Raw genomic sequence first — 27,913 nt, 5'->3', positions numbered from 1 at the left:
CCCGGCCCTATTTACCATTTCCCTCTTCGCTCTGTCTTCTTGAAAAAAATATCTGTGAGCTTTTGGCAGCTTTTCTTAATCTAGCTTTTTCAGCTCCACCTGGCTTTTTTCTGTCCATTTTTTCACTCACAGGCCACTTTGTTAGTAGCGCAAGTCCCATCTGAGCGCACAGGGCTTGATTGGACTGAACTAATTATAATGAATGCATAGGGGTGTTAAACATGTAATGGTATGTCCCTACCTGGAAAAGATAACAGCGTTGCAAAAGAAGCAGTCTTAAGTTATTTTCTTGTGAATTTTCGTGATTGTAAAACATTTATAACACTTAATGTCTTCTCTTTAAGATAAAGTAGCCCAAGTGTCTTGCTGTGTAGCCTAAGTGGTGGTCATATATGTATGCATATATTAACACCCCCTCACAACGGCCCCAGGTTGGACCAGCCCACCGGGAACTGACTCTCCTGATTACCCAGCACGCAGTAGCTTCCTGGACTCTGTCATCAGAAGTGTATCTGTATGAGGTATGTGGTGAAAGTGTTGAACTTGTGGAGGCATTCACTTATCTCAGCAATGACATTTACATATATCTCTGGATGCTCAGCATTTGGGGTCGAGAGATCCCTGGGAAGAACTTATGGAGACTTGAGGTTGCTGGACAGGGGTGTTTGGCAATGTTGATATCTTTGCAGAAGAATGAAGAGGGATTAGGGATTTGGTGCTGCCTGTCTTGCTGTATGGTTGTGATGGCTTGGATGCTAAACATTGACCTAAGGTGATGACTTAATGTCTCTTCAGGGCATCCTTGGGTACTGCTGGAACAACATTGTGTCAAAGGAGCAGTTACTTAGGGAGACTAAAATGAGGAGTATGACTTGCATTGTAAGGGAGCATCAGCTTCCACATTTTGGCCATATGGCACATTTCTCTATGCATGATGCAGTACATAGGTGCCTGAGTTATGAGAAATGGTTATGGTTATATAGCTGACCCCTCCCACCTGATGGAAGCTGCTCTCCATCAGGACAAAAAAATCTCACCATAAGAACAGCTTTTTCCCATCTGCACTCAAGCTCATTGGAAGGGCCAGTGACACCCACCAACACTGTCACAGTATCACCATGCCTCCCTCAGACTCTATATGTAAAGCCCCGGTCACACGGCACTAACAAAGGACAACGAATCCCAAACAAAGCAAGAAATCATTGACTTTCGGAGACAACGATTAACCTTCATTCAGCTTCGTTCCTGCAGCTGGCAGTATCAGAATTTTTAAACTGTTGAAAAATTTGAACAAATACCACTGACAACCTCAATTCGTTCGTATTTTGTTTTGCTTTCATTCTTAACGGTTTCTTGTCGTTTGCTTAGTTTTTGTAACGTTAGCATTTCCTTTGACTTTTGTTCAACTTCTTTCAACCTCCCAAGTCTGACGTATTGAACGAAGGTTGATGAACACAACAATATCTGAACAAATCAATAACTAAAGCTTTGACAAGCTGAACGAAATATCCTTGTATCGGTAATGAATCGCTCATTTTTGGGATGAAAAAGGAACATTTTCATACAGAAACAATAGCATTAAGAACATTTTATCAACTACTTTAACTGTTTACGCACGTTTCAACCATTTGTGGCTGGCCTGCATGTGCGTGTCTTCGGGAGTAGCCTTCGTCTGACACGGACAGTTCCCCATGTCTGATGCCATGGACTCATCAAAGGTACTCATCAGGACAAGTAGTATCACAGATAAAGTGTAAACAAGGTACAGTCAGAGAACTCAGAATGTGAAGACAAACAAAATCTCACACCTGCAAGTACTGCAGAAATGAGGACAAGGCTGGCTGCGCTTGGTCTACTTGGTCTACTCATGTTCAGTCACGTTATCATGAATGCTTCATTTTGATTTTGTTTAAAGTGGTGAGGTCGACATTCGCTTCGATTTTCTTTCACTCGTTTTGGTTTTGTTTCATTCCTTTTGTTCAATCCTTCATTGACCTCTTCGCAGACTTTGCCAATGAATTTTGTTTTAAATTCTGTTCGAGTTAGCTTGATTTGCAGGCTTTTTGGTGATGGAAGAAGGGCAAGATCTTTCATCCACTTTTTCTTAATACTTTTGAGTTTTTTTCCATCGTCCAGCTATCGCCGTTACCGTGTGACTGAGGCATAAGGTTAATGTACAAAAAGTTTGACATGCTCATTTTAAATTCTGATTTTAGAGATGTGGATGTGCATTGCTCATCTGCCTGGATGGTTGTTGTCCAAGACCCAAGGCAGTTTCATGGATGTGGCAAAGTGCAGCACCAGTGCATGCACCCAGACTTGACTTGAAAAATTTAGGGTTTGAGCGAGTCAGGCACCCTACGTTTCTATTTGAGCCAACTGAAGGGTTATGCTGAAAACATTGAGAAACACCTTTTTTCCAAATCACCCCTCTTTCGACTAGTGTGACCACTGAAGCTAGAGAGCAAATATTCAGCTCAAACGCACTAATATCCATCCACTATGAGCCGTGAGCAACCACAGTCCGGCACCTGGGGAGTAACTCCAGCTGTCGAGTTGCTGCCTTAGTCAAGGGCGGAGGAAGGTGCAGACCCTAAATAAACATGTTTTTTTTATTTGTTAACAGCTGAACTTAACAACACATAAAGAGACACAGTTGATTTTTTTTCAGCTTATGTGTTGTGTGGGCCGCTGAAGAGGAGGTACTGCTGGCCCACCACCACAAGATGGCGCCCTGCTTGAAGTGCGGGCTTCAAGCACGAGAGGGCGTCGGACGACCAGGAGTGACAGCTGTCACTCATCATCCGTACCAGCTGTCACTCATCCACTACTCATCACCACCACCATAAAGGCCGGACTGCAACTCCACCTCCCCGCCGAGAAATCAACTACCAATCAGGTAACTTTCTCTGCTGACTCAAAACATTGAGTAATAATCTGTACTTCTTTGCAGCCGTTTTCCTGTGGTGTGTCCTTATCTGTGGGATTGGCGGTGGAAGCTGTGTGGATCCGGCTTTTCTCTCGCCAGGCGTCGTCTATCGTGAGCCTGCCCACACATCACCTGGTGTATGATTGACAGTCACTGTATTGGTTATTTGTCTGTACATCGTTTGTGTGATTCACAACATTAAATTGTTACTTTTTGGCTTATTCCATTGTCCGTTCATTAACGCCCCCTGTTGTGGGTCCGTGTCACGACACTTTCACAACAGTATGGTGGATGTAGAAGAAAAACAGTTTATGTTGGAATCAATTAACATAAAAATGCAGAGGATACAGCCAGTCCAAAGAAAGAAAAGGTTGCTTGGGAGATGGTTTGCGATGCAAGTGGGTGCAGGAGAAATTTAAATTTTTATTATATATCACCAAAAACTGTTCCTGTTTTTGTAACATCCACAGGGTTTTGCAAAAAGATTCCCTTTGGAAGAGATACATTTGCATTTTACAAAGTTACTGTCAAAAAACGAGTGTAAGATTTTTTTAACGCTACATCTTGTTTTGCATTTTGCCAGTTCTACAGTGGCACTCTGCTATTTTCCTCATTATGCTGCCACTTGGAGAGAACAAGCAGCTCATTAGACAGAATCAAGGACTTTTACTGCTGAGCAATGATTGCTTTAAGGGTGGTTTTTCATCTCTTTTTCCCACTCCCTCTAGTTTTTCTATGATGAAGAGGATCTGTGTAGAAATCATCCTTTGAACATTCATCTGCACTGAATTCAATATCACCTCAACCACTCCAAGTCTCCCTAATGCTGTCTCAGAGACAGCTGTCTCACTGCATCTCTGACACAGCCTGTCACTCTCACACAGACACTTTTAAAATGGTTTTCAAACATGTCAGCTGAATATTTCAGACAGGAGCAAGGCAGAGAGGATGAGAAGAAAAGCCATAGTCGATCAGAGAAAATGAAGAGACAACAAAAAAGTATGGAGGAGTAAACAGACAAACAGGAATGACAGAACAGCAATGAGCCGTGCATGGAGGGAAAAGGAGGTTCGTGTGGTGTACTCTTTTTCAGAGTTTTAAGTAATGTGGTTCCTGGAGAGTGAATGAGCCGATCAATTCAATTTGCTCTTCGAGTCACACTCACGTGCTTCATCACCCAGTACAGCTGGGTAACCAAAAAATGTTGTGAAGACATCATAAAGACTGTTAGAAGGATGTTGGTATGCTTCAGATCCTGTTTGCCCATGTTCTCACTGCACATATTTTGAACATGAAAATTCAGTAAGGTATATCTTATATATTTATTCCAATTCTAAGGTGGAACTATGCTAGTATATAAGGTATTCTAAATATCTAAAAGGAAGAGTAAAATAGGAGAGTAGAAAAGAGTAAGTAGAGTAGAGTAGAGTAGAGTAGAGTCACTTAGGTGCCTGATCTTGAGAACCAGGGATGGTCTAAAGTTCAAACATGTCCTCCATTCCCCGGTGAACACACTGAGCCCTTTGGTACGGGTTCTGGCTCAGTCCTCCCAGTAGTGCAGCAGATAACAGAATATTTGTACAGGAATTGTTCAAATCTGGTTACAAGCACCAAAATTTGACTGTGTATACCTTTTGGTATATATTTTAGACAAATAATGTTCGCCATTTGAATTTTCAAAACAGCAAGAATGGTGACAAAGGTCAGTTTCAGTTTGTACGGGAGTCAGAAGTTAAAGTTGCTCCAATTATTGTAAAACATGATGCAAATTATTGGTTGAGTTAATATGGTTTTAAAAAGGAATAGTTTGCACCATGTGTCATGCTTAATTGCTATGTTACGGGGTAACATATGTCACATGCCATAGAATCCAATGAACGTCGACATTGTTTGACCTTTACCTTACAGACCAATCATTCAGCACAGTCAAAACATATCAAATCATTTTAACCAATAATTTGCACCACTTTTTACCGAAATTGGAGCAACTTTAACTTTTGTCCCCTGTACAAACTGAAATTGACCTTTGCCACCATTCTTGTTGTTTTTACCCCATAACTCCATAATATTCAGTCATACATGGTCCAAACTATACCCTTTTGGAATCTTCATGATCAGACAAATAATGTGGTATAGTTTTCAACATGATTGGAGCATTTTTAAATTTTGACCCCTGTATAATTCTTCAACTGACCCCTACCTGGCTGCCTCTTGAAAATTTAGGTGGCTAATGTGCTTTTCCAAAAGAGTAATGTCTAACATGTATGTGCGCCAATTTTGGTGCTTGTTTCCATAAATGAACAATTGTTACAGTTATCTGCTCCACTACAGTTTTTTGTGGATGTTGTGAAAATCACAGCTGAGTGTCATTGGGTATTACCAAGGATGACCATCACATTTAGAAACCAGGATTATAGTATTTCGGATGCATTTAGTTGTCAGTCATTATGCACATTATGTGTGGATGCAGATAGCTAATTTTCAAACACATTATTCAGTACTTAAACAAAACCCTGACTTCAGCAGGCCATTTAAACTGATGTTAAAACTGGGTATTGATTTCAAAATCTACAGCAGTATTCATTCTGCAGTTATTGTCTATCAAGCAAAAGGTTGTATGTCTCTGCACCACTGTTCCTAACAGTTTGCTGTTAAAGACTCTGATGTAGACATCCAGTCCACTTCTGTATCACTTCATTGCTGCAGTGGAGCTGCTGTGGTGTCAGACTCTTGCCAGTGTTGAGAATGCCAAAAACACACCGGAACATAAACCAGAGGTTTGCATAATTTAGTGGCAGAGCTGACAGAAAATCTATAGTCATTTTAGGCTTTGGCAGTGCCAAGCAGGGTTTTATTGATTGTGTGCGTATATGTGTGTGTGAGATTGCATGTGTGCTTGCAAGTATGTGTGTTGTTGGATTTAGGGCGCAGGCAGGTGGAGCAACACGAGAAGGAGCGCTAGGAAGAGGCTGAGAGGGAAGAGGCCTTGACCCCATAGGTCTTGAAATACAAAAAGGAAAAGAGAGGAAATGGAGCAGATGAATGTCAAATACAGACAAACACACATTACTCACAGGAGGAGATACCTTCATGGCCAACATTTGTAGCACATATAAACTGAACTTTACAGTCCGGTACAGAAGTATTTGGACAGTGTTACTTATCTGTTACATCTCTGGCTATACAGCTTCATGGTGGAATAAAACAGAGAAGGATTTTCTTCAAAAAGAAAATAGATGAGATGTGATAATTTCCTCCTTCTAAATTGTAAACTGATATTATTAGTCATTGATTGTGCGAGACATAGTCACGAGTATAATCAGATAACATTGTCATTAGATGCATGATTCACCATCATAGTGATTAAAGCCAATCTCTCGAGGTGATGTGTGATCCCACACTGTACTTTGATTTACACAATAGAGACATTACAAAGAATGCCTTTTTCCCCTGAAGGAATATTGTGACGAATTCCGATTCACTTTTGCAGCCTTCCCAATTACAAGGCACACCCTCCAGAAGATCTCCAGTGGATTCTGTCTTTGGGTGATGCAGAGACAATGGTTCATGCTTTTGTTTCATTTCAGACTCATAACTGTAATGTTGTATTTTCTGGCTTACACACACGTGTTACAACTCTTCAGATGGTTCAGAATGCTCCTGCTAGAGGTCTCACCAAAAGGAAAACATTGACTGCTTTACATCTATTTCAGCCTCTCTTCATTAGTTTAATCTACATGTGAAGCCCCATGACCCTTAACTGGAGTAAATGGGTGTAGAAAATGGAAGGATTATGTTTTTCCTTACCACTGTTGCTAATGTGCTTACTCATTGCGTGTGTAAGGTCTATGTCTTACTTGTGTATCCACATGTTAAGACTGACAAAATGCAGGATGTGAATTTGATCTGGGTCCACTCAGAGATTTGTGCACTTTGTTTCCAACTGATAGTGATTTTTTTCCTTATTAAACAGAGATTGTGTGAATAAACAGAGTGAAAATGCCAGAATGTTGTGTTCCTGACTGTAACAGCAGATCTGAAATATCAGCACAACTTTCATTCTATAGTTTTCAACCCAATTTTAAACATGTTCAGATCCCTGTCTGTCTGTCTGTCTGTCTCTCCCTCTGTGTGTGTCTCTCCCTCTCTCTTCATATGAATCAAATGCTTTTAGACCAAGGTAAGCAATTTAAAGCAGTTATTCATGATGGATTTACTCATTCAAGTGGCCAGCATGACATTGTGTGTTACAAACAGCTATTTTTAGCATGAGCAAATGGCTTCAAATGAACATTTTATTATAAATATCTGTAATAATATTATGGCCTTCCATATTAAGGTTCAAGGTCTGACTTACAAGCAGTGGTGGGCACTGTTCAGCTAATCCAATAACCGATAATTATTGAAGCTCATGTTTTTGTTAGTGGATTAGCTTTTCAGATACGTTTTGGACCAATAAATTCCAATAAATTTAGTTCCGATAACTTTCAATCTGCTGACATTTTTTTTTTCTTTTTTGCTGGTAAAGTGAGCAAAGTTTAACAGCCAAAAATGTTTGCAAACCCTAAAATCAAACATTTTAACCCCTGTTCTGTGTAGATCAGTGGTTTATGGCATGGAAATAGAGACCTGGAATGGACGTCACGTGACTAGTGGCGTGCTGCACGGCGGCCATTACTAAGGGTGGACAAAGCGCCTTGAGCCAGTTAAGGCACCTGTTAAACAGAAGCGAAATGAGGGGAAAAACGGCAGCCAGTGCTTCACCATCAACTGCACCAATGACAAAAACCAATTCTCGAATACTAAAATGAACTGTACAATAGCCTTAATGTAATTATGTAAAATAAATGTCTATTTTAAAATCGTTATGTCGCAATTTAATATTGGTATACTGAGACTATAAATCAACGCCATAACTTCTTTTCATTAAGCTGCGTTCACATGCATACAAATATGGAAACAAAAATGTTTATATATATATATATATATATATATATATATATATATATATATATATATATTTGCAGCTGTTGTTTAATATGATATGTACATGGTGGTCACAGGCGGGATTTAAATTTTAACCACAATGGCAAGGCATACTTCAGATTTATATTTTAATAAATAAGGTTTTTTTTTAATCCAAGCATGTATGAGTTCATCAGAGCTTTTAATCAGCTTGAATACAACTTACAAGGCCTCATTTATAAACATCCATCGAGAATTATGATGCCAGGAAAAAAAAAATCACAGTAAATGAACAGAATGGCATATTATCCCCCAAATTTCCACACTTTACATAAAACATTTTTTTTCTACCCAGGCATGTATGGGTTCATTAGAAAGAGCAATTAAACGGCTTTAAAACAAGCCTACTTTTATTAAAATCTGTTAACAAATAGTGACAATAGAGCAAGAAAAGCAGCACAGTTTGTCATAATTTCCCCAATTTTCTGCATTTTACATAAAAGTTTTTTTTTTCACCCACACATGCATAGGTTCATTGGAAAGAGCTTTCAAAGGGCTTTAAAACAAGCCTACATTTATTAAAATCCGTTAAGAAATAGCGACGCTAGTGCAAAAAAAGCGGTCAGTTTATTATTGATGATCTGCACATCACCCTTAGTAATGGTGCCTTCCTGTCCTGAGCGACGCTAATAGATTGAAGCGCGCACGTCCATTCCAGGTCTATATTTCCATAGTTTATGGCAGACTGGCTGTCGCTTGCTGATGACGTCATCATTAAGCGCAAGACATGATTGGGCAGTCGACGCAGCGCATTGTGGGTAGTGTAGTTCAGGTTTACTTTGGATGTTACACTGTTACCGTCCGCTCAACACAAACAAAAAGAACAAATTTTAACATTATTTTATTTCTTTGTGGCACGGGATAATTTAATCGCCAAGACTCGGTAGGAGAGATGAGATCTCACTGCGCAGCTGCAGGGACTTTTCTTCACTGTTTAGACTGTTTTGGATATTCAGGATGCTTTATGTGGAATATTGTCTTCAGAATATAATGAATCCCACTGAAACTAAGGTAAGGATTTATATTTACTATGTGTCTTTTACTTTGCCAATCAATGCATCAAGGGATGTATTTTGGTTGTTTAAGCCGCAGGGTTCAAAGCGTGTGAAAAAGCAGCAGCTTTTAGTTTGTAAATGACGGTGTATATAATATCGAGATAAACTGTGACTTCTAATACTGTGTTTTACTGCTTTTGAAAGATGATGACAGGGTTTGGTTTTTTTTTATTCATTCTTTTATCGTGCGTTCTTTTTGTGCTGGTGATCCTTTAATTTACCCAGCAGCCCCTGCGGCGCTTAAAGTGAAACTGGTTTATCAGAAGCCAACAGTGTAATCTGATGTGGCTGTGTCCGAATAAAAGTTATTTGTAATAAAGATAAATGTTTTAGCAGTTTATCAGTTTAGCATCATAAAAGATAACTTTTCAGTTATCGGATTAATGGTTATCAAAGCTAACGTTTTGGTTAGCTGTGCCCGCCACCGCTTACAAGTTACTGCCACAAGTGTGAAAAAAACTCTCAGTTCGATATAAATAGATGAAAAAATCAATATGTCTATCTAGAACAAAAAATTGTATTCTTTCCAATGGTGTGTGTAAAAAGTATTGTATGATGCATTCTTGTACTCATTAATTGGCAGTGTACGTCAAAAAACAAGCTAAAGAGTGCATTTTTGGTGACAAAACATTTTGCACTTCATGATATCAGGAGGTCTGTATTACACAGCATTAAAACATTGATGTATTTTAAGGTTTTAAAGTATTGCGTAAACGATCTTGTTTTGCATGGTATCCAGTGTTTAAGGATTCCTCTAACTTTCCGTTTTCTAAGTGACCTGGTGTCTCATAAAGTCTGATGACAATAGTGGCGATGAGTTCTCCAAACAAAGGCAAGATTTACTTTTATTTCTAATATATGGCACTATGTATGGTACTGACATGTGTTAGATACCATTTTAATCAATAAAACAAGATAACAGCTTAGGACTCCGGCGAGGGTCGTCGCATCTCCTCCTCTCTCCTCTATCTCTGCTCCAACCTTCAAGTCCCCTACTTCAGCAGACTGTGAATTCTTCAAACTATATTGGATTATCCATGGAATTGATCAGCTGGTCTCTGAACGCTATTGACACCATTTTTTCAACAAAGGGATCAGGGCCAGGGGACCCTACGTGCCCAGATGGAACCTATCCTGCGGGCTATGTTCTTGACGCCTGGCTTCATCACGGCGTTGCTGTGCGCCATGTGGCACCGCCGCGACGCGTGAAGCCTCCGCTCCTCTTTCCATGACAAAAACTCGTGTAACAATGGAATATGCCATTCATTTTCAAACTGGACGCTGTGTTTTATCCAGGACGCCGTCTGACTAGCACAGGAATTGTGAAAAGATGTGGACATCAGCACTTTTTCGGCACATTGAGACAGACGTGGGGAGGAATTCCGCGCATCGTGGCGGTGCCGCATGGCGCAAAGCAACGCCATGATGAAGCCTCACAAGACATGTTCTGGCATGTCCAGGCACATCCACAATTTCTCGGATAATCACTCGATGGAAAAAGCACCGACAGCTGTGTGAACACCATCTCAAAGCCGTCCTGTGAGACCAAAACGGAGGTGGTTTTGTCTCGCTCCTGTAGCGAATCCATCGTGATGTGTGAAGCCTCTGCTCGGCTTTCCATGACAAAATCTCTTGTTAAAAGTGAAATCTGACGGAAAATGGTTGATGTCCAGCTCTTGTGATAACCAGAGAAATGGCACACGATGGTCATGGATCCAGACAACCATCTGTTTAGAAATGAAATGGTCGTTCAGCCTGTCGATGGCGGCTTCAGAGCGCGGCGCGCCCCACAGTCGCTGGGGGCTGTCCTTAAAGCGACAGTAACACTCCTTATTCTCTACCAAGCCCGTAACATTTTCACCGAAAGCCAGATAAATTTTTCTAATGGTTTCCAGCTGCCAGTCTCTAACAGTTTCTGAAAAAATTCTGATGGAAAAAAAGCCCAAATCATTCCGCCATTTCCTGCCAATGACGAGGGGGCTGGACCACTCCTCACTCAAAGCCTGCTCACAGGCGAATGACGCAACCGACAGGCATGGAAAAACTCACGCATGCGCACGAGGGTTCAAGCATGTCTGACGCAATCACACGTGATTCAAATCCATATGGTTTTTGAAAAAAATAATAAGGTCGGATACTTTTCTAATAGACCTCGTATGTAAATATTTAAATATACCTAAATAAACCTCTCTAATGATTTGCAACACACAAGCTTGACATTTTTAATGTATGTAATAATAATCACAGACCTCATGAGGGCCGGACAGACACATGCAAAGGGCCGCATGTGGCCCCCGGGCCGCAGTTTGCCCAGGTCTGGTCTACTGGATCATCTGTCGGAGAATCGTGCATCGAAGTCACACAACATGTTGCAACTTTATCAAGAAGCACTGTCTGATTTAAGAATGGATTAACTTTTTTTAACCTAATGTTTACTGTTACTTCTCTTCCTCTGTCAAGTGTGATAAATGTGTGTCTAGTTCTCATGTATTGACAATTATTATTGATCTAAAAGGAGAGATGTGTATTTACATTTGTTATGTTTGAGTATTGTCAGTGTCTTTAATAAATAATTCATAGCTATTAAACTATCAACATTTTTGCGTTTTTCTATTCATATCTGAATTCCTGAGAATTTATTTCCTTTAGAATCAATTACATTTCACTGAATTATATAATGCTGAAAGTCTGGCCATTTTGGCAGTCAAATCCAAGTCAGACCTTGAACCTTTTGGTGGTCACTTATGCACACAGAAACTTGGATCATCTAAGAAGTGTGTGCTGCAGTTTTTCAGTTGAGTGTGTTGGTGCTGCCTTCGCTGTGGACATTGGACACACACACACACACCCACACACGTACGTGCACAGGCATACACACACAAAGGTCTCTTGTGGTATAGATTTCTGACTTATTGAATCAAGTTACTTCTATAAAAAAAACAAATCACAGGTATTTGACTTATGTGTGCAGCAGGTTTAGAAACTGAACAAAGCTCTTTAATCCATGTTTTGCCTCCTCAATGTGAAATCTTTTTCAGGTCACCCCATCTCTCTAATTATTTCAATGGGATAGACTTGAACAGGTACAACCCTGTTTGAGTGAAACCTTTCTTCAGAGACTTTGGCCCTTCATTCTCCTACAAAGATATTGGAAGGGTATCAAGAAGGAATGTTAAAACAACCAATATTCCTGGCTCTGCCATTGTTATTCTTATTTGTTTGTTTGGACCCAGAGGTTGAATTCCCATGCATGATGTCATGACGTAAGCAGATTGTTGTATGGCTGGGGGGCCTGGCTGCCTTTTTGTTTCTGTCTTTTGTTTTTCCTTCCAGGTGGCTTGCATTTGGGACTGAGTGGCTGTGTTGCTGAGGTTATCAGGACCTCACCTTGATCACCTGCGGCTCGTCAGGACTCACAGCTGTGGTGCATCTATATGGATTGGAACATGGTGGCATTTAAGACTGGAGTATACAGTGTGTATTTGCCAGAGACTCGACCTTGTGACCAGACGGGTGAGATCGTCGTCTCGGGAGCCATCTCATCATCAGTGGATGCAGAGAACGTCCAGGGTTTGATGCACGGTCTGTGAAAGAGGAGGGGGTGAGGTCTCACGCTCGTCAGCACACTTCCTGAGGTACGTTAGATTTTGTTACTAACGTTTATACAGTCAGTAAATGTGGTGTCCCTCACACCTTATTATATTGAGCTGTACGTTAGTCATGTATCGGCTTCCACTGCAGTGGAGTTTTGTGAACTGGATGTTCCATGCCTGCAGGTTGGGAAGCTGATTAGTAATTAAGCCAGGAAGTGTTTGCTGTTTATGTACACCTTTGAGTGGTCTCTCTGTGTGTAGAGTGTGGACTCACATAATGGTTCCTTCTTTCACAGACTCGGTTTGTTGCGGCCACCTGGGGGGTGTCGGCGGGGTCCTTGGGTCCGAACGGCTTCTGGCTCCGGACCGTTAGCGCTGCTGGGAGCGCACCGTATCACCACCACGCCAGACCGCACACTCTTTTGTTGTTTTGTATCACATCACTGTTATGTATTAAATTCAGTTAGCCTTTGTACCGTGCTCTGCTTATTTCATACTGGGTCCTTCAAACGCTGGTCGGTTCTCCGAGCTGCGTCCGACACATAACAGTAGTCTCTGGCCAAACATCACGGACCCAGCGGTAGCAGAGACGGTAACGCGCCGGGAAGGCGGCAGCAGACGTTCAGTAGTTATCCGGATCAGTTGCGGGTGCTCTCCGCCCGGATGGTGCGTATTTGAGACCCATTGCTGAATACTGATTTGTGCTCTCTTGCAGCCGTGTTCCTGTGTTTGTGCCTTATCCGTGGGTCGTGGTGGAGTGTGACTGGCGACGGCTTCGCGTCACGCTCCGACCGGATAAGAGGTTTAAACGGGAGCTGCAAGAGTGTGTCTGTAATGGGTGCACGCGCACGGCGGAGCTCTGTGGCACGGGTCGCTGAGCTTCCTGTGTTACAGTTGTAGCCCCGTTTCCCCGGATAAAGATAACTACTGCGTCTGTTGTATCAGCTCCGGCGTTATTTAGTTGAGCACATTTTGGTTGTGTGTTGCACACAGCTGCGCACGGAGATACAGCTCGTTTGTTTTCTGTCACCAAAGGGGGTTTTTTCATTTTTAGCACTTTGGCTCCCTCTTTTGGTGACTTAGTCACATTACCGTTAAGCTCTTAAGTTAGAACAGGTGTGTTTGATTTGTTTGAGCTTAACGGTATACGTCACTGATTTGTTTTGTGTTAGTTCATTTCGTGTGGGTGTTTTTTGAGTTGGTTTTTGTGTGGGATTTATTTATTTATTTATTTTTTTTCACTGTTTGTGTCTGGGGTTGTGACCCTGCAGCCTGTCTAAGCAGAAAAAAAAAAAAAAAGGGACCCAAATGACTGTATGTTGGTCTGTTAGTCTTTCTTTTTATTTCCTTTTGTTTCACCTCCCCAGGGTTTGATGGGACGGTCCCCTGGGGGGTGATGGGGTGGTACTTGGGTTTTTTTTTCTTTTTTTTGTTTGTTTTTGTTATGCCCTCTCTTCTCCTCTGACTCCAGCCGGGTGAGCCGTAGTGTCGGCGTTGCTGGAGGGGTGCAGTTTGGTTGTGCTGGGCATTTCCCAGGTAGCCTCTGCACCCGGGAGGGGGGGGGGGGTTTGGGGTATTTTCTTTTTCTTCCCTCTCTTCTCCTCTGGCTCCAGCCGGGTGAGCCGTAGTGTCGGCGTTGCTGGAGTGGTGCAGTTTGGTTATACTGGGCGTTTCCCGGGTAACCTCTGCACCTGGGGGGGGGGGGGTGTTTTTTGATTCCCTGTTCCACCTCCGGCTTCAGCACACCTTTGGCCGTCTGCCATCGGCGTGGCTGAGGTTTGGGGCAGTGGGATATACCCGCAGCTAGTGGCTGGTGTAGAAGTCGGAGGAGTGGCGCCGTTTTGTGCCGTTTGCCATAACCACTGTTCCACTCCTCCCGGTTGGCTTCTGGGGTATAGTCACGGTTGGTGACACTGGACGTGCTTCCAGTTTCCACTGCGCCAAGGGGGTGGGGTTGGGGTTGTTTTGTTTGTATGGTTTTTTTTTCTCTCTTCTTGTTTTTCCCCCCAGTTTCCGCCCTCAGGGTTTGACTGTGGTGTCCTCTGGGGGGGAAAGGGCTGTGGGTCCATCTAGCCATAGACGGCCCGGGGCTGGGTCCGTTGGTCATGAGGGGAGGCGTCTCCTGGGGTTGACAAGTGGTCCTCTGGGAGGTGCTGGGAGTCCCCATGGGTGACGTTGGATCCCAGAGGGACCTCGGCTGTGGTTATTACTCCTGGAGCTGGCGGGAAGTTCTCTGGGGGGTGTTGGTCCCTACATGTCGTTTGGGGGGGGGGGGTGTTTTAGCACTTTTATTTGTAAGCTTAAGTTTGGGGTTTTTCTTTTCTCCTCTTCCCGGGGTTTGTTGGGACGGTCCCCTGGGGAGGGGGGGTGTTTTGGTTGTTTGTGTTTGTCTTTTTTGTTTTATGACTAAAGACCGAACATGGTTGGATAAAGGCTGACCGCACAGGTTTAAGAACTCCTGGCCACACCTGTGCTAAGTGACTGACTGAAACAAAGGCAAGGATGCAGCCAGAGGAGAGGACATCAACCATTCTGTTGGAAGACGAATGCAGATGCGGTTTCCAGCCATGGTCCCTGGAGGGGGGTGTTTCTCCTGGGCCAGGTTTGTGTGGTCGCCGGGAGGCTTCCCGTGAGGGTGGGGTACTGTTGTATGGCTGGGGGGCCTGGCTGCCTTTTTGTTTCTGTCTTTTGTTTTTCCTTCCAGGTGGCTTGCATTTGGGACTGAGTGACTGTGTTGCTGAGGTTATCAGGACCTCACCCTGATCACCTGCGGCTCGTCAGGACTCACAGCTGTGGTGCATCTATATGGATTGGAACATGGTGGCATTTAAGACTGGAGTATACAGTGTGTATTTGCCAGAGACTCGACCTTGTGACCAGACGGGTGAGATCGTCGTCTCGGGAGCCATCTCATCATCAGTGGATGCAGAGAACGTCCAGGGTTTGATGCACGGTCTGTGAAAGAGGAGGGGGTGAGGTCTCACGCTCGTCAGCACACTTCCTGAGGTACGTTAGATTTTGTGACTAACGTTTATACAGTCAGTAAATGTGGTGTCCCTCACACCTTATTATATTGAGCTGTACGTTAGTCATGTATCGGCTTCCACTGCAGTGGAGTTTTGTGAACTGGATGTTCCATGCCTGCAGGTTGGGAAGCTGATTAGTAATTAAGCCAGGAAGTGTTTGCTGTTTATGTACACCTTTGAGTGGTCTCTCTGTGTGTAGAGTGTGGACTCACATAATGGTTCCTTCTTTCACAGACTCGGTTTGTTGCGGCCACCTGGGGGGTGTCGGCGGGGTCCTTGGGTCCGAACGGCTTCTGGCTCCGGACCGTTAGCGCTGCTGGGAGCGCACCGTATCACCACCACGCCAGACCGCACACTCTTTTGTTGTTTTGTATCACATCACTGTTATGTATTAAATTCAGTTAGCCTTTGTACCGTGCTCTGCTTATTTCATACTGGGTCCTTCAAACGCTGGTCGGTTCTCCGAGCTGCGTCCGACACATAACACAGATATCATTTTGAGATAATGTGTGATTTGAAATTATTTAAATAAACTCAACTGATGTGAAATTAAATTGCATTAGCATGTCAGAATGAAGAACAAGCAAAGTGGACAAAAATGAATGGCCATTCATTGCTTTCAAAGACCTCTTTCATGTTACTCCCATCATTACAACATTCCAAAACAGCAGAACATGAGAAAATCTGCCAGTAACATTTACTTCAAATGTCAGAACAGTCCAGCAGCTCATCCAGGCTTCACGATGGATCATCTGTACAGTCAGCAGTGACCTCTGTATTCTGACACTTCTGAAAACAGGCCTATAATAGCCATCATCTGAACAAAAGTGGAAGGTGCAAGCACACCCTTAAGGTCAGAGCCATCATAGACTGTCCTGACCTTCACAAACAATTCAAACTCTTCAGTTTGACCTTCAAACCAGACCTACAGATCATCAGCAAGCAGCACAAAAACAAGAATGGTTCCTTTTGTAACAGCCACCGCTGACAAGCTGAACATGAGACAGGCCGTAGACATTTACAGCTGCCCCCTGTGACCTGCATACTCTTATATAGCTTATTGTTTTATATTGTTATTGTTTTATTATTGACTTTATGGTCTAATAGCTGCTTTTATGTGTTTTTTTTATTGCCTTATATATGTGTCTGCCTGTCTGCACCTATTTAGTTGTATTGTATAATGTGACGGGTAAAATCTGGCTGCATATCATACATTTTATAAAGGCCCAGAAAATGAACATCACAGAGAACACTAAACCCTTATTTATGTATGCATTTTATTTTTCCACTTTGAGCGGGGCAGCCATTTGTACAGTTTGTGACTGACAAATCAATTCTGATCCATATTTGTGTGAGAGATAATTCTGAGTTTATTTATTTATTCATCTATTAATTTGCAACAATCTTCCAGAGTTTAAAAAAACAACTTTATATGCATCAATCAGTACTGGACTGCAAATATGCCATGACAAAATCAATTTTGCACAAATTACTTGTTCACACTGATTTCACTGGCAGAGTAATAAATATGGAACCAGAAGACACAAAACTGATGGAATGTAACACTTAATATTCAATTATTTATTTTTTAGTAGTTTTTCATACAATTCATCAACACCTTGGAGAAACAATTCTGCTAACATAATTTGCCTTACTTGCTTTGTCTGATACCTGTACAATCTTACTTTAATTACACCCCAATGTACTGATCATGTAGTCTCAACAGGTCAGGTCTGGGAGCATGCACTGGTGTTACATGTTGCAGCATCCACCACACTATGGTAGCATTTTGGGCCCCAGATAGCAAGCACCCAGGCACACAACTGCTCTGTCCTCACCTGTTGAAGGCAGCCATCTATCTGCTGTAGCCAAGTGAAACATGGGCATCCTCTGGCCAAAGGTTCTTTCAAAAAATCTTTTATACCAAATGCCGTCACCATAATGAACTCAAAAAAGTGACCACTCCACAAATTAAACCTGAACTGCTTTACTTTTGTTTTATTTGATTTTATTAGATCTTATTGTACATTTTATTTATCTTACTATGTCTTATTCTACTTCTTCCTTTACTTCCATGTATTTTATGTATCTTATTTTTGTTTTATTCGTGTGTTTGTATGACTGTTTTATGACTGTTTTTTCGTCTTTTTTGTGCTGGTGAGCTGAAGACAATTTTCCACATCGGTGGACAATAAAGAATTATTCTATTCTATTCTATTCTCTTGGCCTCCAGGAGATAATGGATTCCTCAACACTGAGGCACATGTGTGCTGCATCATGTTCCCTCTCAATGCAATATGCAAATACAGTACATCCGAGTCTCCCTCAGCAACTGCTCTCTTCGCAGTCAATCCAGTGGCACGCAAAGATCCTATGGCCAGACGGAGTACCAAAGACAACTAGTTGCCACCATAGTTTGCTGGTTAGCATTTAGTTTCACAACTTGGGCCTTCATTCTCCTGCAAAGACATCAGCATCGCCAAACACAAACCTCTTCCTAAGTGTCTCCTGACTTCAAAGACCTAGGGCCCAGATACAAGAATTGCCAAGATAGGTGAATGTCTCTAAACATTCACTGCATACAAACCAGAGTTGTGCAAAATTACAAAGTGAATTAAAAATTACTAGAATTTCAATTCAGTTCTTGACTTTCAGTTGTATTTTGGACTGAGGTAGCCAAGATGATGCAGAATTATAAATCTAAATTCAGAATTTTGCACATTCCTGATACTGATGCAGTTCTGATAGCTGAGTCCAGGAAGACTTTGAAATCCTGGATCTTAGGAGATACAGAACAATCAATAGTCTGACTGCTGACTCACCTTGTCAAGTTCTGCATCCATTAATTTCTTAAAGATCACAGTGACATCCATGAAATCAAGCTCAGTAAACCTTATCTTTCTTCCAAAGGGACCTATGCCACTGGTTTCCATAACACTGGCACCTGCATTCACTGGGAAAAAGTCTAACATTCTTCTCAGCTCCAAACAGCACTCACAGAAACTGTGTATATACAGTAGTGTTCAGAATAATAGTAGTGCTATGTGACTAAAAAGATTAATCCAGGTTTTGAGTACATTTCTTATTGTTACATGGGAAACAAGGTACCAGTAGATTCAGTAGATTCTTACAAATCCAACAAGACCAAGCATTCATGATATGCACACTCTTAAGGCTATGAAATTGGGCTATTAGTAAAAAAAAAAAAGTAGAAAAGGGGTGTTCACAATAATAGTAGCATCTGCTGTTGACGCTACAAACTCAAAACTATTATGTTCAAACTGCATTTTTAGCAATCCTGTGAATCACTAAACTAGTATTTAGTTGTATAACCACAGTTTTTCATGATTTCTTCACATCTGCGAGGCATTAATTTTGTTGGTTTGGAACCAAGATTTTGCTGGTTTACTAGTGTGCTTGGGGTCACTGTCTTGTTGAAACACCAATTTCAAGGGCATGTCCTCTTCAGCATAAGGCAACATGACCTCTTCAAGTATTTTGACATATCCAAACTGATCCATGATACCTGGTATGCGATATATAGGCCCAACACCATAGTAGGAGAAACATGCCCATATCATGATGCTTGCACCACCATGCTTCACTGTCTTCAATGTGAACTGTGGCTTGAATTCAGAGTTTGGGGGTCGTCTCACAAACTGTCTGCAGCCCTTGGACCCAAAAAGAGCAATTTTACTCTAATCAGTCCACAAAATATTCCTCCATTTCTCTTGAGGCCAGTTGATGTGTTCTTTGGCAAATTGTAACCTCTTCTGCACGTCTTTTATTTAACAGAGGGACTTTGCGGGGGATTTTTGCAAATAAATTAGCTTATTTACTTTACTTTGTCCCACTGACTAAATTGCTTTCAAAATTTCATCAAAATCTATTTTATGTTCCTGGGGTTAATAAGAAGACAACAGGTGGTAGAGAGTTTACATTCAATTTATGTCTGTATTTTCAAGTTCAGACTCAAGACATATTTATTTTCCAAGGCTTAGATTTAATGAGGATGTACATATAGTTACGCAAGGTTGGTTGAGGTTTTGGTTGTTATTTACTTTTTAGTTTGAGATTTTTCTATGTTTTCTAGCACTTTGAGATTTTTATCTGTTGTATTTAATTTATATGTGTATTGTTGTAATGTAGTTTTATTTCAGGGGTTTATCTTCTTCAATACATTGATTTTTGGAAAGCGCTAGATAAATGTTCAGTGACTTGGCATGAAGTTTCAACATTATCAGGTTTAATAATCATGAAAAACATACAAAAATATTTTGGCAAACAGAATTTTATTTCAAGTTATCATCTTTCAATGTATTTATTTCAGAAATAGCAACACAGACTGACTTTTGCCAGGTCAAGTCTGGGAGCATGTGCTGGTACTGTGCTGTGTCACAGCATTGCCCTTTAAGTCACATTCACAACATTTATAATTAGTATTTGGCAAAAAAATATGCTTAAATATGGATATTTATAGTTCACATACATATGGATATTTACAGAAAGAGTACATTCCCAGTAACAAAGCATGACATCCAATGAGAGCACAAGGTAGCCTCCCAGCTATAACATCTTCTCTTTCCAATGACATTGCTTCTGAGAGGGTTTAAATTTTAATCTCCTTTACTGTAACTCAACAGTAGATGAGCAGAGTATTAAACTGATGGCTCATGGTTTCATCTGGTTTTGTTTAGCCATGACAGCAGGCACGGTGTCTCTTGTGGAAAAAATATTTGTCAAACCATGCAACCATGGGCCAAAAAGAAGGCTTTTTTTAGAATGTGTAGAACACTGAATTTTATTATCGCTTTTGTGTGTGTGTCTAAATTTTCTGTACATTTTGTCCCAAAAGGAGGACAATAGTGCCAAATGTCATCTTTGCTTCGCTTTTTCCTCCATTTTGTTCATGAAATTCAGCTCTTTCTGCAGTTACAGTTTACACATTTAGCCACATCACAAATGTTACAGGTAGATTGGTGCTTTCTAGAGGTGGGAATGGACCAGTTACCTGAACTGATCTAGCTTGGCCAACAATAACTCTATACTAGGAGGAAGTTGATGAGCTATAAATTGCAAGTGAATGCAGAATTGCTGTAAGAGACAATTGTAATTGTAAGAGATGCAACTACATAAAACAGCTTTCTTACAGCTTAAGGCCATATAGATTTAAGACTTTAAGACTTTTTTGAATGCCACTTGGAAATAACTTGAAGACAAACGTCACAATAAGGTACGTGCACATCTAAGTGTTGTTTGAAGATATGCTTGGAGTGGTGCTATTGTCTGAGGCGAAGTGGAGACGAGGGCAGAACCAGAACTGAGCCATACCTGCCCTCTGTTGGCATGCTGAATTTGCAATCTTGTGTTTCTCAATTTGTATGCAGGATTCCACTGCCTTGACTTCCATGGTGCTGAGTTTGAAGGACTTCCTTCATAAAATGCACCGTAGCTCTAACACATTCCCCAGTTACTGGTTTAAAAACATATCCAGTGGCAGCTTTACCGTCAGAGGGCCTCATCCACAACTACCACAAAAGACTACAAGCTGTCATTGATGTAAAAGGGGGCAACACATAGCATTAAGAACACGGGTATGTAAACTTTCGGTCAGGATCATTTGGGTAGTTTCTGTTGTCATTATGATTTAAAAAGAGTAAACACAGTTGTTTCACAATAAATGGCTTCACACAACCACCAACCACTAACCATGAGTGGAAAAAAAGTTTTGTGCTATTCATATCTCTGAAAAATGGCCAAAAAATTGTATATCTGTCAGAGTATGTAAAGTTTTGAGCACAACCGTACATACAGAGCGTTTCACCATGTTGATGTCTTGCTGAACAGTTTCAATGATGCATAGCAGAAACATCTGTCATAGTCTCAACAGTGATGCCAGTAGGAATTTACATTCAAGGAAGATGATCTACTTTCAAGAACTGACTGAAATGCAGAGATACGGCAGTGTGCAAATAGAAATAATTGACACGATGGGGAGTCAGTGAGTGAGGAATGCTGGAGAACATGAACCGTATGTTGGTGACCAGAAGACAGGACAAGAAAAAGCCTGTGGGCTCCAAAGAAATGAAACTGGACCAAGGCCAGCCATAGAAATACAGAAGAGAGTGAGAGAGAGCTATAATGTCTGTAAAATGGCCTTCTCTCCTATACACAGAGTGTAAATCTGTCCTTTGCACCTCCAACTGATGTACATGCACTTATTAACACACATACAATTTTAAACAGTGCTGGTGCTCCTCTAAATGTCCCTTAACTCAATTCAAAAGACAGACAGACTGAGAGGGTACAAATCCACACCAGCCAAAAGTAGTAATCGCCTGTTGTCCGCACACTGCTGCATTATATCTAATATTGCTTCTCCCCGAAGTCATTCTATGGTTCATACAATGTCCTCCAGCAAAGTAAAAACCTCTCCTGTTCTTCCAGTTGTGTTTTTGACTTCTTCACCCTCACGTTCTCCTGTTTATCTTCTGCTCCTCGTTTAGCTCTCAGGCTAAGTTGGTTTTCCTTTTCAATACTTGATGAGTTTCCTGATGTGAAGTGCTAGCAGCACATTCCCGGTTGCCACTCCTTCATCTTGCAGTACTGCAGAACATTGGCCAGCTGTGTTTGTTTTGCTCATGAACTCAATTAACTCCATCACACAGTCGTCGGCTCCCTGCCTGTGCACATACATACACAGAGGACATGCAGACAAAATGTAACCAGATAAATCAGACTGGGGCTAAGATATGGCTGGAAACACAGACTGATGTAGCAAAAGCAAACCGGGATAGTAAACCAAAGACATGCAACAGTGTACAAACTGTGATGTCAAAATAAACTTAACCAATCCACAAAACCTAACCCATTTTGATCTAAAGTGGAAATTCTAACATTTTGAGATTACTTGATAGAAGATGGGAAAGCAATTGTTTCTCTTTCCCCATGAAGACATAGAAGTAAAACCTAAGGGTAGTATCTCATTGGATTGCGACTGGTGGAGAGTTGGCGGAGACACAAAACTGAGGCAAAGCATGTGAAAAATGACAACTTTTTCATATGAAATCTCACTGTATTGGTCTTGTGGGCATGGCGGCCAACTGTCCACTGAACGCTGTCTGGATTGGCAGAAAAAATACGGCCACAACCCTGGAGCACATATATGTACCATGTGAGAGCCACTGATATGGCGTGTGGCATACCCGTGAAAGTCGATCTGCACTTGTGCGGCATTTGCAGGTGCAAGAATTTGCCGCACAGCACTCTCACGGATGTTGAGCGTCACTGGCATGGCTAAAATGATAACACGTATGCACACACAGTGCTCAGGATGGCTGTGGACTATTATATTGTTATTATGTGAAAGAGGCTGTGAAAATTCTCCCAACTTCAGGCACAAAAAGCACTATAAATAATAATAAAATAAAGTAAAATAAATAATAAAATAAAGTAAAATAAATAATAAAATAATAATAATTAATAATAAATAACAAGAAGAAGAAGAAGAAACAATAAGAAACGAATGAGAATGATGTAGAATGATGTCCAGGAGTGTTGGCGTAGTGAGTGCATGGGGTGGGCGCCGACCAGCAGCATTAACCTTATTTCCACTGCTGTCCTCAGCCAGCCCATGGCTCAGGTGAGGGAGCGGTGAACGGCTGTGAACATCACACCCAGGGCTTAATTTGAGGGGGAGCAAGCCGGAGCGCACTCCAGAATCTCTGACGATGGCTCCGCCAGCTATTTATACTGGATCCGTGATCCGCGACCTCTCTTGACTAACAAAATATTTAAAAAAATCACCGCGATTGCTCTCACTGCCAATCACACCGCCGCTCTCCTGTCTGCTGTGCAGAATTGCGCAAAATCTGGCAACAGGTCCAGAGGCTACGCTCGCTGTTTTGATCCGGATGGCCACCGAGAGAGGACTTGGATTCTTTGCGGGTCCCGCATCCGTACCCCTGGAGGCAGTGAGTGAAGGGAGAGCCACACATTGTGTTCTGCGTGTGTCTGTTCATAATCATCTCGCACAGAAGAAAAAAGAGAGTGTTTACAGAAGAGAGAAAAGTGAGAAAATGTTAATGCCTGTTTGAGAAAAGTGTGTAGTGAGGGGTTTTACAGCCTTAAAACAGCGCTACTTCGCGGATAGGGATTACATGGCAACCTGTGGCTGCAGTCGCCCAGTGTGAACGCGGGGAACGTAACTCCCGTGATAAACGAGGGACCACTGTACCGGATTTGGTGTGACTAGTGTTATTAATGCCCAGTTTATTTTCGGTGTGGTGCACAGCGTTGTTCGCAAGCCCCCCCCCGCCCTTCTTTTTTTTTTCTGCACCGGAGCCACCCATCCTCTGCGCTCCGGGACCTCCCACTTTACAAATTAAGCATTCATCACACCTAACTGCGTGAATTTCTTCACTAATGCCGTTGACATGCTGTCACAGCACAGTGAGATACTAGCCTAAATTGCTGAACATTTCAAGGTGAGTTGTTAAGAATTTACAATGAATCTCCAGCTCAATTAGGAGTGGAGATATCATAGAGAAACTGTTATTCAGAATGACATATAGATAAAGTAGATTACAAAAACAGTAATAGCAAAAAACTTAACAAAATGTTTTTTCAGTGTCTTGGGGTCTGAGATATTATCAGGAAAGGCCAAACCACCGTGTTGTTCCATAATATTAATGTTGTTATAATAAATGCATTAAGCAGCATTCCTATTGGGTGAATCCTGCAAAGAGAGCGGCCATGCAGAATGAGGTGAAATATTTGCCAGTGAATGGTTTTGCTGTCCTTTTGCTGTTATGATCCTGGGTCATATTTAGTATCTTTGCAGTGCATAAGTGTGTTTCCCCTCCCCACCTGAGTGAGGTGCTGTTCACCCTGTGTTCGCTGTGAGTTTCCGTTTCCAGGTGAGCTTGTTACAGGCGGCACCGGCTGATTCGTCCAGCAATGGAGGCACTAGCTTTAAAAGGAAGGCTGAAACCAATGCCAAGGGCGCCGCTTTCTCTGTGTGTGTGTGTGTGTGTGTGTGTGTGTGTGTGTGTGTGTGTGTGTGTGTGTGTGTGTGTGTGTGTGTGTGTGTGTGTGTGTGTGTGTGTGTGTGTGTGTGTGTGTGTGTGTGTGTGTGTGTGTGTGTGTGTGTGTGTGTGTGTGTGTGTGTGTGTGTGTGTCTGTAACTGAGGACTAATTTTGAAAACCAAATGTTGTAACTATTGTAATGTAAATACTTGCTTGAAAAGCAGACCAAATGTTGTTTAGTAGGGGTGAGAAGACATTTTATTTTGATAACGTTTTCTCCTGTTTATTCTTTAGGAGTCTTACATAAGAAGACTGTCTTTTGGTTGTTTCATTTGATAAAAAGGTAAGAGCAGAATTCTGGAGAGATTGTCTGTTATTTTGGGCTTTTCTCACCCTGAAGCCTTTTTCCTATTTGACCTCATTTTGAGTATGAAAAATAAACCTGTCATATTTTGGACTGCAGACTGTTGTGGTTTAGTCAACCTTGGAACTGGGGAGGAGGGGAGTCACTTTAGGTGATGTAAAGGTTCACCCCTAGGCCAGGGTATAACAAATGCTTAAAGGTTATGGTACTGCACATGGTATTCTATTGGAAACAGTATTCCAATACTACATGGACAGCTAAGCAGAATGATCATGTTCTTGTGGGCAGACACAGGAAAGTTCTATGGAAATGTAAGGTCTACAGGAGCAGAATGGAGGAGGATGAGAAATATCACTTGTATTGTGTGGGATCACCTGCTTCAACATTTTGGCTGTTGCATTTCTCCATCCATGATCCATGACATAGGTGCTTGAGTGTTGAGCACCCAGATGGCTGGAGAAGCCAAAGGAGATGTGCATGGTTCACCTGGCTGCAGTAGACAGACTGTTATTTTACAACTGTGGGGATGAGTTGTCTGCTTGGGTGGTTGCCCCCAAGGTCCCAAGGCACATCCATGGTGTCATGGATGCAGCAAATGACAGCACCAGTGGCTGACGCTCACAGACTGGACTCGTAGGGTCTACAGAAATAACCTGTGAACTCTGACCAGAGATTTACTGTACCTTCTGTAAAAATTCAGGAGAAGACCCACAAGACCTCTGACTGTTCAATGCCCAAGAATAAACTCCAAGATCAGACTTTTTTGTCAGGGTTTCAGACTTCAGAAGCTTTATTGATCCCAAAAAAGGGCAATTGCATTTACACTCCAATTACCTCAGACAAGATACAGCAATTAATCCACAATTATTACTTATTTACCATAATAATGGCACACATCAAAATTAAAGACAACACATATACATTTGACATTGTGTGCACTAAACTTGAATTAGTCTGTCATCCAAATTGAGGAAAAGTGGGTGAAGGATGCTGCAACTGGAGTCACGCCGCCGATGTGTAATCTGACTTGAGGAACTGCAAACATGGACACTTGACTGCATATTCAAATGGAATGTCAGAGTTCTTCCATGACCAGATCCTGAAAGTTTCAACAGATAGCACTGGAGTCCCCAATGTCCACAGGAGGAGATGTTTCATTTCTGAGGGCACTCTGAATATCTTCCAGATGAGTCAAAGTGCTTGGAATTCTGGACTGTACAAGGAGCTCAGAAAGCAGATCATCAGAGTCGACAAGGAGGAATTTGTGAGAGGAGTCTGTGAGCAGCTGACTCACCATCTGCTGTCTTGTGATCCTTGGCCTGCTTACAGTGGAATCAAACCACTAAATGCCTCCAAACCTACACAGCTTGCCCCATCACAATAATGGTGGGATGGCAGATGACTCTGTTGTTCTATCCAGTTACTTTGAGCAGTTGTAAAAGTGGGATCATCCTCCCCGGATGGTAGAAATCTCCATAGTCGGGGTTCTAGTGTCTGATCCTGTTTCCATTGTTACACTATGGTTCTGAGACTTGCAAGCTAGTCATTGACTGAAATGACATTAGATGTTTTTGGTCATGTATCTCTTCTGAAAATCTTTGAACCAAGAACCGGATGGTCACCCTGTCAGAGCTCCAGCATTCCTCTGTGGAGAGAAGAAACCCTTCCAGAAGGACAACCATCTCTGCAGCAATCCACCAATCAGGCCTGTATGGTAGAGTGGCCAGACAGATGTACTTAGTAAAAGGCAAATTGCAGCCCACCTAGAGTTTGCCAAAAGGCTCCAGAGTGCTCTTGACCTCAGACTGGTGCGATGGTTCATCTTTCAGCAGGACAATGACCCTAAGCACACAGCCAAGATATCAAAGGAGTGGCTTCAGGACAACTCTATGAATATCCTCGAGTGCCCAGACCTGAATCTGACTGAACATCTCTGGAGAGATCTGAAAATGGCTGTGCACTGACGCTCCCCATCCAACCCGATGGAGCTTGAGAGGTTCTGCAAAGAGGAATGGACAAAACTGCCCAAAGATAGGTGCACCAAGCTTGTGGCATCATATTCAAGAAGACTTGAGGCTGTAATTACTGCCAAAGGTACATCAACAACATATTGAACAAAGGGTACATACATACAGTATTTGCAGGGGGTGCACATAACTCGTACTCATGGTGCTCGTGTGTGCAAAACATCATTGATGCACAGCAGAGAGAAACACTTTTCCTACAATCAGTCATTGCTTTCCTCTTATGAAGCACTTCCTTTGTGTTTTCTGCTGCGCATCATTCATTTTTAGCATGCACAAGCACCATGAGTGCCAGTTATGTACATGTGATTTCTTGTTTTTTTAATTTTTAATAACTTTGCAAAAAAAAAAAAAAAAAAGATGTTTTCATGCCATCATTATGGAGTGTTATGAGCAGAATTTTGAGGGAAAAATTAATTTATTCCATTTTGGAAAAAGGCTGTAACATATCAAATTGTGGAAAGTGAAGCACTGTGATTACTTTCCAGATGCACTGCACTTCTTCTACTCTCTTGTGGGCTTGACCTTTGTCACAGCATTTGTGAAAATGAGTCCATTAGTATGAAGTATTCCTGCTAACAATATAACAGATGTGGACAAAGAGAAGCTCTCCAGTAATGCCAATCACTTCAACAGCACTCTTCTCTCTCCCGACAACCCTGCCTATAAAATCCTGAACCCTTCCCTGCTTGGTAGCTGCATTTGGACCCTGGCCAGTGCTCCTAAACCAATAACTCCAGTATTTCCAGCCCTCTAAGTGCCAAAAAACTGTCTTGACCAGACCCATGGCGATGGTAAACTAACCACTTTAAACACCATTACACCATCTGCCACACGACACAGCTTTGCTCACACATTTGCAGGCGATCC

At 42.0% G+C, this 27,913-nt stretch overlaps 1 protein-coding gene and 1 long non-coding RNA gene across 4 annotated transcripts in view; one reads left to right on the top strand and one right to left on the bottom strand.

The window, feature by feature from the left end:
- Positions 1-27,913, bottom strand: part of schip1 (schwannomin interacting protein 1) — a 1,140,784-nt gene that overhangs the window by 792,544 nt on the left and 320,327 nt on the right. The gene's annotated exons all lie outside the window — the stretch shown is intronic.
- LOC117508507 overlaps positions 24,645-27,913 on the top strand; it is a 39,135-nt gene continuing 35,866 nt past the window's right edge. The window contains exons 1-2 of the long non-coding RNA XR_004560110.1: positions 24,645-24,659; positions 26,725-26,733. This is a non-coding gene — a long non-coding RNA (uncharacterized LOC117508507). The remainder of the gene's footprint in view (positions 24,660-26,724; positions 26,734-27,913) is intronic.

The sequence above is a fragment of the Thalassophryne amazonica genome, chromosome 4 (genome assembly GCF_902500255.1).
Source record: "Thalassophryne amazonica chromosome 4, fThaAma1.1, whole genome shotgun sequence".
Taxonomy (NCBI): domain Eukaryota; kingdom Metazoa; phylum Chordata; class Actinopteri; order Batrachoidiformes; family Batrachoididae; genus Thalassophryne; species Thalassophryne amazonica.
Note: the sequence above shows the minus strand (reverse complement) of the source record. Positions and strands in the feature narration are given on the sequence as shown.